Consider the following 12,667-nt stretch of genomic DNA (forward strand, 5'->3'; position numbering starts at 1 on the left):
CCAAGTGTCACATGTGAAGGTCCCCGGGTGGCATGTGTCCATGCGAATATCAGGAAGAGACGATGTTGGTGGGGGTGGAGGGGGTGGTGGGGGTGCTGTCACCCCCACCCACAGCACCCAACCCCCAACCCCCACCCTTGCTTTCCCAGGACTGTTTACCACAAACAACAGACCAGCGTTGCCCGCACTCATTATCAGCAGCCAAATGTGCGCATGCCAAGTCTTGCCCGCCGTTACCCGAGCGACCCAGCATCCTGCTACGTGGGGGGAGGGGGGCTTTGGGGGGGTGGGGGAGGGGCAGTGGGCATGATGTAATTCCAGGACACGCTGGGGGCCAATCAAACCCTGAGAAAATTATGTCACCTTTTGTTCAGCCGGTCCATTGAGCGCTATAGAAGGGCACTGAACTGAGAGCGGCGGAGGGCTCTTTTTTTTCCACATCCCCTGGGATGTGTGTGAGAAAAAAAGTGGGAGAGAAAGCGAAAGAGAGAGAGAGAATGAGAGAGAGGAGGAGAGACAAAAAGAAAAGGCAAGCAATCAGGAAACAACACTGTGGTCATGCTAATGTCGTCAGGCAGAGGTAGGACCATAAAAATGTCATGTAACCCAACCTCTGAAAGTCCCTGGTTCAGGGAAATGGAGGTTCTGGCTCGAGAGTCTCAGTCCTGCTATCGGCCATCTTTAATAAAGACTCAGGAGGGCATCGGAGCGGACCGTCAGTGGCTGATGAGGGGGCCTGTTTAACGCAGTGCGCCACAGAGACCGATGGCTCTGGTATCAGCGACGAACCGGGTCAGGCAACGGAGGGGCGGAGTCCTGGCCAATGCACCCCCGCCCCAAGGTTCCCTCTTTCTCTCCGAACCGCCCGGTCCCTCCACCCGGCCCCCTGCTCTCCGCCCCGGACCCCCGCTGGTCTCGCACCTCAGCCCGAGCCGGGCTTTATTGAGTCAGGCCTCGGGACAGACAGTGAACAGCCCTTGAAAAGGAAATTACCACGGAGGGGCTCCATTAGTTTTGACAGAATGCACAATGTGCAATCGATCTCACTCCGACACACACACACACACACACACACACACACACACACACACACACACACACACAGATGCAGATAAAAGCATGAAAATATATGAAAAGAACCCTTTTATAATTCAATAAATGGGAATTAATTGATGCTTGCTTGAGCTTTCTAAGCCAACCATAAACTAGAAGGCTTGAACCCAAACAGCACGGAGAATCAGTTCATCAGTTCAATACCTTCAATAACTGAAAGTATTCAGGATGCTTCCCAGTTTCCCATTTTAATGGTTACATGTGCGACAGGATGATTTCTGTCCATCATCGGACCACAGTGCAAACACACTGTGACTTCACTGCCTTCACCGAAGGAAGCAGCAGGCGAACGTATCGGACGTCCCGCTCGGCTCGGCTCGGCTCGGCTCGGGTGCCGCCTAACTGCAGCGATATGAAGCACAACGAAGCGGCGACTTCCGAGAAGCTCAGATAAGCCAGGCCGCGAGGAGGACACCCGATCGGCCAATCCGGCGACGGCACGCGGTCGGGCAGCCGAGCAGGAAGCGGGCAGCTGTGTGTGGTGTGTGTTGGCGTCGTCTCCACGCTGGCACGGCCGGGGCAGGGGGGCCCGTGTGGCCAGAGGCCCGCCTCCTCCAGACAGGAGCACAAAGCAGGACTGGCCCTCCGCCAGGCCGTTATCAATAAATCTGGACGCGACAATGGCGTGGTGACAGGGTGTGGGCTGGATGGACCAGTCCTACCCGTCCGTGGCCTGCTTCCTTACGCTCTCCTCACACACACACACACACACACACACACACAGGCTACGTATCGACTACAGTGAATCAACATCAGATAAGGCAGTAAGATCGACATAATTAGTCAATATTTGCAATTCAAGCCGTGTATACACATGTCGATACTTTTAGAAACTGTGAACAGGTGGGAATACCCTGCGCTTCTTTGGAATTTTTGCAGCCTGACGTGTCCTGGGCACACATATTATATTGCTTCATAATTTTGAGGTAGGAAAACTACTTGTCTGACAAGAACACACATAGATCCGTGTTTAATGAGCAGGTCATGTTTAATGAGAGGAGAGGTTCGTCTCCCGTAGCAGCGTGACAGACAGCGTGTCCATGGCGACAAGCTCGTGGACTCACACGGGTCTCCCTGCACCCTGCATCAGTCCACTTACAACACGACACGTTCGTTCATTCGGGGATCGAACGTATGAGTCCGTCACTGTCCACTTCAGCAGGTCCAAAAAGAAAAAAAAAAGCTGAAAGACAGCAGATCTGGTAATCCAGTGAGGTGCTGGAATGAAGTGCTGGTGATCCGCACGGCACCGGTCCGCTTCCGAGTCCCAAACCGGCTCAGTCAAGCGAGGCAACGATCCGGCCCGCACCTGTGAAACAAACATAAGTGTCAGAGTGGGCGGAGTTAGAACTCGAAACGGACGTTCTTAGATTAGACGTTATTAGATTATACCCCGCACTCCACCAGGAGTGAGGTAAGCACGTGTCCAGATTTCCCCACATCTCTGATGTCACCCAACAGGAATCCCGCCTTCCCGGCCTGACGGGGCGTCTAGGTGGCCAATCAAATCAAGCGCATGTGAGGGCCCGTGGTGAACAGGCCCAGTGGCTTCGACCACACTGGGAGAAGCTGTTCGGGGCATTTTGGGTGCATTTGCAATACGGATGTCACCCCCCGGTGACACCCCCAATATGGCTCTCTCCCACGCACCCAGGGTTCTGCTGCGGCCTTGTTTATTACTCGCAGATTATAAACAAACACATAAACAAACTGCACTTGTCTGTCTGGGGCCACAGAGCTGCAGAGTCAGTAGACAGCCTGTCCCACCAGGGCCCGGTCTATCTCAGCATCAGCACACCTCCGAGAGTGATGACGCTGCAGGAGGAGGAGCTTACTCTGCTGCACACGCCCACCAGGGAGGCGCTATGCTGCAGGGGGAGGAGCTCACTCTGCTGCACACGCCCACCAGGGAGGCGAAAGCCAGACATGGAAGAGAAGGGAGACAGTAACACATACCTGCTCGAGTTCTGCACTGTTATGTGCCAAAAAAAACCACAGATGTCCTAGAAAAAGCCACAAAGACACAAAAGGTCTGTAACAGGACCCAGGCTTAAAATAGAAAGCAAAAATGAAGGTGATGGGAATGTATTTCAGTTGATTACCTTAAAGATATTCTGAGCACTCACACACACACACACACAAAGAAAAGTTTTCACCATTTCATAACCTACCTAACCAGAATCATGTTCAATATCAGCCCACACACCAGTGCTAAAATCAACACCACAGACATCAACCACACTGCCACACCTTAAACTCACACACACACACACACACACACACACACACACACACACACACACACACACACACACACACACACACACACACCTTACTAAGGTGGGCAATCAAAGCAAATCTTCATACCATCCGCCACCAGGATCTGAGGTTGGTGTGAACGTTTGAGGTGATATCTCTTTGCCTCAGCGTCCATGGTTGCAAGAACCCACGGAGCCACCCTCCACCCTTCTCTCCACCCTTCTCTCCACTCTTCTCTCCACCCTTCCCTCCACCCTTCTCTCCACTCTTCTCTCCACTCTTCCCTCCACCCTTCTCTCCACCCTTCTCTCCACTCTTCCCTCCACCCTTCCCTCCACCCTTCTCTCCACCCTTCTCTCCACCCTTCCCTCCACCCTTCCCTCCACCCTTCCCTCCACCCTTCCCTCCACTCTTCCCTCCACTCTTCTCTCCACCCTTCCCTCCACTCTTCCCTCCACTCTTCTCTCCACTCTTCCCTCCACCCTTCCCTCCACCCTTCCCTCCACTCTTCCCTCCACCCTTCTCTCCACCCTTCCCTCCACTCTTCCCTCCACCCTTCCCTCCACCCTTCCCTCCACTCTTCTCTCCACCCTTCCCTCCACCCTTCCCTCCACTCTTCCCTCCACTCTTCCCTCCACCCTTCCCTCCACCCTTCCCTCCACCCTTCTCTCCACCCTTCCCTCCACTCTTCCCTCCACCCTTCTCTCCACCCTTCTCTCCACCCTTCCCTCCACCCTTCCCTCCACTCTTCCCTCCACCCTTCCCTCCACTCTTCCCTCCACCCTTCCCTCCACCCTTCCCTCCACCCTTCTCTCCACTCTTCCCTCCACTCTTCCCTCCACCCTTCCCTCCACTCTTCCCTCCACCCTTCCCTCCACCCTTCCCTCCACCCTTCTCTCCACTCTTCCCTCCACTCTTCCCTCCACCCTTCCCTCCACTCTTCCCTCCACCCTTCTCTCCACCCTTCCCTCCACCCTTCCCTCCACCCTTCTCTCCACTCTTCCCTCCACCCTTCTCTCCACCCTTCCCTCCACTCTTCTCTCCACCCTTCCCTCCACCCTTCCCTCCACCCTTCCCTCCACTCTTCCCTCCACTCTTCCCTCCACCCTTCCCTCCACCCTTCCCTCCACCCTTCTCTCCACCCTTCCCTCCACCCTTCCCTCCACCCTTCTCTGCACCCTTCCCTCCACCCTTCCCTCCACCCTTCCCTCCACCCTTCCCTCCACCCTTCCCCTGGCAAGCACCTGATCTCTAGTGCCAACCCGACCACGTCCCAACGCCCTGCCGACATCACCCAGAACGCCTCTTCGTTCAAACCCCAGTGTCAATATTGAATTTCAGTGCAATTAAATTACTAAATGACAGATTATAAATTCTCTCTCTCTCTCTCTCTCACTCTCTCTCCCTCTCACTCTCTCTCTCTCTCTCTCTCTCACTCTCTCTCTCTCTCTCTCTCTCTCACTCTCTCTCCCTCTCTCTCTCTCTCACTCTCTCTCTTTCTACTATCAAAACATCTCCAGTCATGTCAAGACAGGTATGGTTCACATGGAGAAATTTTCCAATGGACATTTTTATCATTGCATGAACCTGAAAGACTACGTGAGCTACTAGCCGTCCCTCTTGTCCTGTCCCCCCTGTCTTGTCCCCGGCTGTCCCGACACCCGTATTATGGCACCTTTCAAAATGACACCATGTCACACGCTGCCCTGTTAAAACTTGCACAGTGAGATGTTTCCAGTATTAGCTAATACCCTACGTGAGCCTTGAGGAATCCCGACCCTGAATTTGAACACTTTGTGAAAAGGTGCTCTTTAGAAACGGTTCAATTAAAGCACATTTTATTTCTCAGAGTAAAACAAATGAGTAAAAAACTCAGGCGACAAGATAAATAATCTGGATATGAGGTGACAAAAACAATCACAACACTGCTGATTGTCTCACTGAACTGGAGGCTCAGTTGGAAGTCGTTTTTTTTTTTGTCTAAACACTCACTTAGACAGGGCAGCTGTGACCAGCGCAAGAGCTAAAACACGCACCCTCTACAACACACACCCTCTACAACACACACTCTCTACAACACACACCCTTTACAACACACACCCTCTACAACACACACTCTCTACAACACACACCCTCTCATGAGTACAGAAGCTCTCACACACACATTCTCTATTTCTCTTACGGACACGCTCACAACAAACAACACTGAAACAATATTGAACAAGGCAGAGAGTCTCTGTGGGGCCGAGGGCCGGTCAGGCATCCAATCATTCGATACCATTTCTGATGGTCCATTACTTTAAAATAAGGCTCTCGTTCTGAGGCCCATATAAACAGACATGTCACAGCGAAATGGGTGCCAGACACAGACCTCTTCACTTCCACACGCTCCGTGGTGTGCAACAGTGACTCCCAGCTGCTCTAGTCTGGACGTAAACCTGCCACAACGTGCACCGAGCAGGGCGCTGTGGACATACTGTAACATTTGGCACACATCTGGGCTTGAACGCCATTTAATGAACTGTATGTACACACACTCATGACCACACACACACACACACAAGTACAAACACACACTTTAGGGACACTGGCACAACGTTGCACCAGTCTAGTGTTAAACCAGTCATGTGAATCGACCCACTCCCTCCTGCAAATCAGATTAGAGCTGTGAGCTCACGTCCACACACACTCCTGTTCCAAAGGAGTAATTAGATTTAACCTCCCCCACCGCACACATGGACTCATGATCTCACACACACACACACACACACACACACACACACACACACACACACACACACACACACACACACACACACACACTCACAGCCACACACACACACACACATTCACAGCCACACACACACACACACACACACACACTCACAGCCACAGGCTGCACATATCCACATATCTGCATCTTGCCTCTGTGATTTTATAATCTAATTGTTGTTGTGAATCTGAAGTAGTGCCCCTGAGTAGTTGATCGGTCAGATGTTTGTGAGTAAACAGGACGTGATCACCGTTTTATCTGATATGCACGATTAGGCAGGAGTCTGCTTATGTCCTATAGGCTCTATGCTGACCACATACTGAATACTGGAGTCCAGATTGTCCTAGATAACAGTATGTGTTTTCAACCACAAGGACAAACAGCCTTCGGAAATACAGGGGAGTGCCCTTTCAGCTAGCATGTTGGTAAATAGCTAGCTCACTTGTAAACAGCTACTACGCTTGTAAACAGCAGGCCTGCAGAGTTAATCGCATGGTGATTAAAAATCTCAGCACTGCTCCCGAAAAGTGCTCGATTGCAAAAAGCAAAATGAGCGTGTTTCGCTCAGTTGTGCAACACCTCACAATCCGCCAATCTAATGACCACCAACCATAAGGCATAGTCTTGCTCTGTGAATGACCTCTGACCAATCACAGGCCTGCTTGTTAGAGAGTTCACACAGTGACCTGCGTAGCTGCAGTTACTGTTTCTGTTATAATCACGTAGCAGTAATCAGAAGAACTACAAGCGTTAAAGCCCAGGAAGGTTTTCAAGTAGCAACAGTTTTCAGGGGGCAAGCACTGTGCCTTTAAGAGCGACGCTGTCTGTCCAACTTTTGAGAAGCACTGTGACTTCTGTTTGACTCATTGAGAAAATGTTTCTAAGCAGCGCTATCCACCAATCACGAGTCATTACACAATAACTATACACAGGTGACAGTGAGAGACATACACACACACACACACACACACACACACACACACACACACACACACACACACGTGCGCATGATGTTCTACGCCGTGTCTTGCTGCAGCAGATGCCGGTCGACGGGTCAGAACCAGGAGAGGAAGGGGGTGTGGACTGGGTTAATCAGAGCCAGCCTCCTGGTGGGCTGTCAGTCCCACAGCCTTGCAGGCCTTTCCATGAAACCCCCTCTCATAATCAGTCAGAAAGCCACGGACCGCAAATGGCACTGTGACTCAAGCATGGTCAGATAACATCATCCCTGAAAAACACATCGGCCATTCACTGCACACAACAGGGACGCCGTTCGAACTCCAGAGCTCTGGTGTGAGCAGGACAGGATACACGACCTTCTGATGGAGATCAGACTACAAGAACCTGTTCGACCAGAGACACACGCGTCTACCAGGCACGTTTCATTCCCAAGCATCATTAACCTGATGAGCTGTTATTAGCGACTGATCTTTCGTGACGTATTTTGCGATTGATCGGAGTCACTGCTGCAGACAGGAGCCTGTTCTTAAAGCCATGCTGCACTTGTGTGTAAATTCCCCATGGATTGTTTCTGTGATCATAAGGCTGAATTTAACTGGCCCTTTTGAGCCCGAATCAAAGACGGATCCATTAAAAAAAACAATAATTTGACCGGTCTCCTCACTCTGATCTCTCTGTAGATATCATGTGAATATAGCAGAGTTTCCTCCATGGTAACAGACCTGATGATCAAACACATGGCATTAAAGTGCAGCTGAAACGGCCTCTGTACTTTAGCGACGACCTAAACCAAACGTGAGCTCCTTTGTCATTGGACTGGATTGACACGGTGCACCCGCAGTTGTGACACCTGGGTCGGGGGGGGGGGACATGGCAATACCTCTGGGGGACAGGGGACACGAGAGAGGACGCGTCCTGGGACGCCCACGCTGCACCCCGCTGGTGTTCCGATGCCCCGGCGTTGACAGGGCCGTGCAACACGGATTAACTTCTCCATTGACCCTGTTGGTCTTCATTACTGTGGAGCGCTGAAAGTCACACTCCACACACAGCTCCTCGATTACACGTCACTTCTGAGGGGAGACGGAAGGAACAAGTAAATAAATGAAAACACGAGGCCACCTGAGGCGTCTCTCCCCTCTCTGATTGGCTAGCGCAGCCGAGAAGCGACGTGAGTGGCTGGCCAGCTGCAGACACCGAGACACGGAAAGCAGGGTCAATAAATCAGAAGGCTGTCACCACAACAGCAGGTCCGTGGATCTCACCGAACCAGGACAGTGTCAGAAAATCCGAGCTCCTGACGCACGGACTTCACTGCTCATTACCTAACGAACGGACTTCCCGGCCAGTACCGGGACTGCGTGGATACTGAGCTGTAATCTGGAAGCTGTCGATGTGGCACAGATAGAGTACGGCCTCTGGCTCTGGCCGGTGAGCACACAGGACCGGCTGGACCCGGTCCAGTCAGAGTGGGGCCGGTTGGAGCACGTCTTCATCTGGAGCGCATTACACCACCACACCCTTACACAGCCATGCCATCTGCTGCCCACTGCAGTCGCAGAGAGACAGGGAGCAGGAGACGGGGGAAGACAGATGTGTCTGTCTCTCTTCTCTATCCTGCCAAAGTAGAGGCCCAAGAGTCCATCAACATCTGCGTCTGAGGCAAAGAATGATCTCGTCAGTCCTTCTCCAACACCCCCCTCCCCCCTCCTGGACATCCACCAGCCTGTAGCAGTGGGGAGAAGATCAATCTCTGCCAGCCCGCTGTAGCGAGGAGTAGATCACTCCACCCAGCCTACTGGAGTGAGTAGATCACTCCAAACAACCTGCTAGTGAGGAGATCACTCCACTGGAGAGTAGATCACTCACCTCAGGCCACTGGCCTGAGTAGATCACTCTGCAGTAAGGAAGATCCCTCTTCTAACGTCGTTCTGATGTTAGAAGATCACAGCAGTATTTAATGGTTACATAGTGAAGTGTGCAAAAAGCTAAACAAGACAACTTGGGCTCTTAAAGGAATACTCCACCCCGAAATGCTAACTCATCCAATCACAATGGAAACCTTGAACAGACCAATTACACGCTAGTGACAATAATCTGTCATTCATAGTTAGTCATGCTTAGCCATGTAAGGACACAGTATTCCTTTAAAAAGAAATGAGAGTCCACACTAGTCCACACGGACAGCGATGAGGAGGGAACCCCAGTGTAATACATCACTGAGTCACCCATTTACCTCATTCTTTCTCTTTTGTGAGGTTCCTGTGGAGAAATGTTATTTACGAGCGAGATTCTGCCGAACCTGCGTCCTCCAGTAGGGGCGTGGCTCACAGCATTGCCCCAACACCACCCCCCCCTTCACCCCCCCCCCCCCATCCCATGGGTGCTGCTGGGGCAAAAGGGCTCTTACACGGTGGCCTCCTCCCCTGCCTGACACAGGCACATGGTTCCCATTGTGGTGGGAAGGCGAGGGGATCAGACCGGAGCGGCTGAGGGAGGGGAAGATGTGGGGGGCACAGCGGGGGGGCAGGGAGGCGGGGGGGGGGGGGCATGGGGGGGGGCGCAGGGGGGATGGTCTCTTGCCCCGCTGCTGTGCGATCTGGAGGGCTTCCTTGCTGGTGCAGCCCAGCACTGCTTGTCTGGTCACACTGGGTTCCGTTTGCCGAGCTCCGGTGGGGCGGAGGACGTGGCCTGACGAAGACGGGGTGGGCTGCTGGGGCATAGGGGCACCCCCACCCACCCCCACCCCAACCAACCCCCGATGACAGAGCGGCCCGGAACCCGAGTAGATCGCACACAGCCCGGTGAAAAGCTGAGGGATATGAAAAGGTGTTGAAACTGAGCGGATTTGGGTTTTCAGAGATTGCCTGACAGGTTTGGGGGCAGCAGCACTTCAAAGCAGGATTTAGGGAGCAAAGCTTGATAAACGAACGCAAAGGTAGCAGGAGAACCTGCTGAGAGAGGAACCGAGGGCTGCCCGGAGTTTACGGCTACAGTACGTACACTTCTACAGAACCTGCAATTCAGAACCTGCAATTCAGAACCTGCAATTCAGCAGTTTGTACTGTCAGTTTGGCTAACACCCCCATAACACCCATGTTCAGTATTATTTGTGTGCATGTGTGTGTGTGTGTGTGTGTGTGTGTGTGTGTGTGTGTGTGTGTGTGTGTGTGTGTGTGTGTGGTTACAGCAAAGCAGCACCAGTAAAGATCTTTGCACTCTAGCCACACTGGATATAAATGTTAGATCCTCTATTTTCTGTATAAAAGTAAAACTCTTGCTCTACAATTAAGCATTATGTGTCCATGCTCACACACACACACACACACACACACACACACACACACACACACACACACACACACACACACACACAGCAGGTGAATCAGTTAAGTGGGAGGTGGTTCAGAGCACTTTTTGTTCCTGCTGACGGGCTACGGGACACAGAAACGCTCCAGTGAGCGTCAGAGCACACGGACGTGGCCGCAATCAAAGGTGCGATTTGGACGGATCGACGAGGCGGTGCCGGTGGAACAGGCCACGCGCTGCAGAGCACATCGGACCCGACCGAACACACCAATTAACGCGCCTCCGGCTCGATCTCCGCGGCCGGCGGACAAAGACTCAATGACTGACTGGCTTCTCCCTGGATATACAGACCTAGTGACATGGAAAGATGGCGAAGGCAAATTCACACTCAGAAGACCGCCATTATGTGCTCTGGCCTCAAGCTGAGGCGGAAGTGACTTCATGTCCAAATCATCTGTGCCACTGAGGAAAGAAAGGTCAACCGGCCCGGTCTCAGGCCAACAGGGGGTCAATGTGCATCTAATTAAGTCAACGTGTTATTCAGGGAAAATCAGATTCCGGTTCGTACGAGGAATCGAGGAGCGAGCAACAGATGCACGAGGGGAAACGTGCAGACGGGATCTGCCACCAACACCGGGGGGGGGGGGGGGGTTCGGTCGTATATATTAAAAACAGCTCAGTGGGAGTGAATACTGCGAGGTCTAGGGTTATGTGAGATAGAGCCATCGTAGCTGACAGCTCAGGGTTCAGAGGTCAAGGAGCATCCTGACATCGCAGCTTCGGAGGTCAAAGAATTCGCCCGACCCCTCCGCCAGCGGGTGAGGGCCAGCGCCCCGTTTCCGCCCCAACGTCTGTACCCCATTCCCCCGGCCCTCCTCGGTGACGCCACCACTTCCCGTCTCCTAGGTCACCCCCGAGGGCAAGGCTGTGGATCTGATTAGACCCTTCCATAGGGGATTTCGGCATTTTAAGTCACTGAGCCCCACTGAGCCCGAGTCCAGTGAACCGTACGACCAAACGCTGACATCAAAACACCACCAACAACAAACAAGGCAGTTTCAGGACAACAGGTGTCCCGTGTCCACGTCAAACTCCCCACCCCCTTCCAACCTGTCATTCCCACGTCCACGGAGGGTCAACGTCCTAAACCGAACTACGATTAGCTTCTCAATCCCAGATCTCAATCTATTACATAATCCACACGCAAACTGACTTCAGAACAGTTTCGAAGGAGGGAGAATGGTGAGCTGTAACGTGAGTAGCATGGGGCTTCCTTCCCAGCAGGCATTAGAAGTGGGCGGGTGCCACACGTAAGCACACGGTGAGGAAGGTGGCCACACCGGCGTGCGGGGGCCCCGGGTGAAGGCCCTGCCACACGCCCCTGCGTCTGCTTCCAATTCCTACTGTTTACACACGCTGGTGCTCATGGTACCCCCCCCCCCCCCAAAAGCACCTCGCTGGGCTCAGCGCTTCCCAAACACTCCACTTCCATTAATGCAAATGGCTTTGATCCTAGCATGAATGTGTGTGTGTGTGTGTGTGTCACACAACAAGCCCTCACCCACCACCCGTGTGATCACTCTTGCTAGCTATCAGGCTGTCGATTCTCTCCATCAGCCATTTGAAATTTCACATGACCAATCGGGGTGCTTTAATTTCATGTCCTAATGAAGGGCATCCTTCCAGCTCTGATCTCTGAACTCTAAGATAAGTTGCGAGTCCTGAACGGCCTGCTTTTCTCTTCTCAATGTCAAAACCGCCCATGTCTACAGCACTGTGGCGGCCATTTCTGACCTGACATTCTGTACGCATTGTCAATTGGGGAGAAGCACTACATTTGGTGTCAGCGTGTTGGGGGACTCTCTGCACGGTTCCTTTGTGGACCAAACAGATTAGAACCTCCAACCAATACATAACACGTCAGCTCTACACTGCCCTCTGGTGGCTCGTACAGATCAGATATTGCAAGGTTCTTAAATTCGAAAAAAAAAGTTAGCTAGCAGCCAATTCGATTTTGATTATGAAAAAGGCTAATTTACTGTTTGATTTTTAAGTATTTTGACACTTTACTTGGCTTCGGAAATCCTAACTCGGTTATCCTCCATCATCCACACTTACAAAAAAAATTTAAATTAAAATTAAAGCTAATTTCATTTCGGAAGACTTCAACGACGCTAAATGGAGACAGCTAATCTTCTGACAAGGTCTCCACAAAGGAGAGAGGTGTCCAAAGAGCAGACACAACATCTTGGA

The sequence above is a fragment of the Brachyhypopomus gauderio genome, chromosome 2, assembly GCF_052324685.1.
Source record: "Brachyhypopomus gauderio isolate BG-103 chromosome 2, BGAUD_0.2, whole genome shotgun sequence".
NCBI lineage: Eukaryota > Metazoa > Chordata > Actinopteri > Gymnotiformes > Hypopomidae > Brachyhypopomus > Brachyhypopomus gauderio.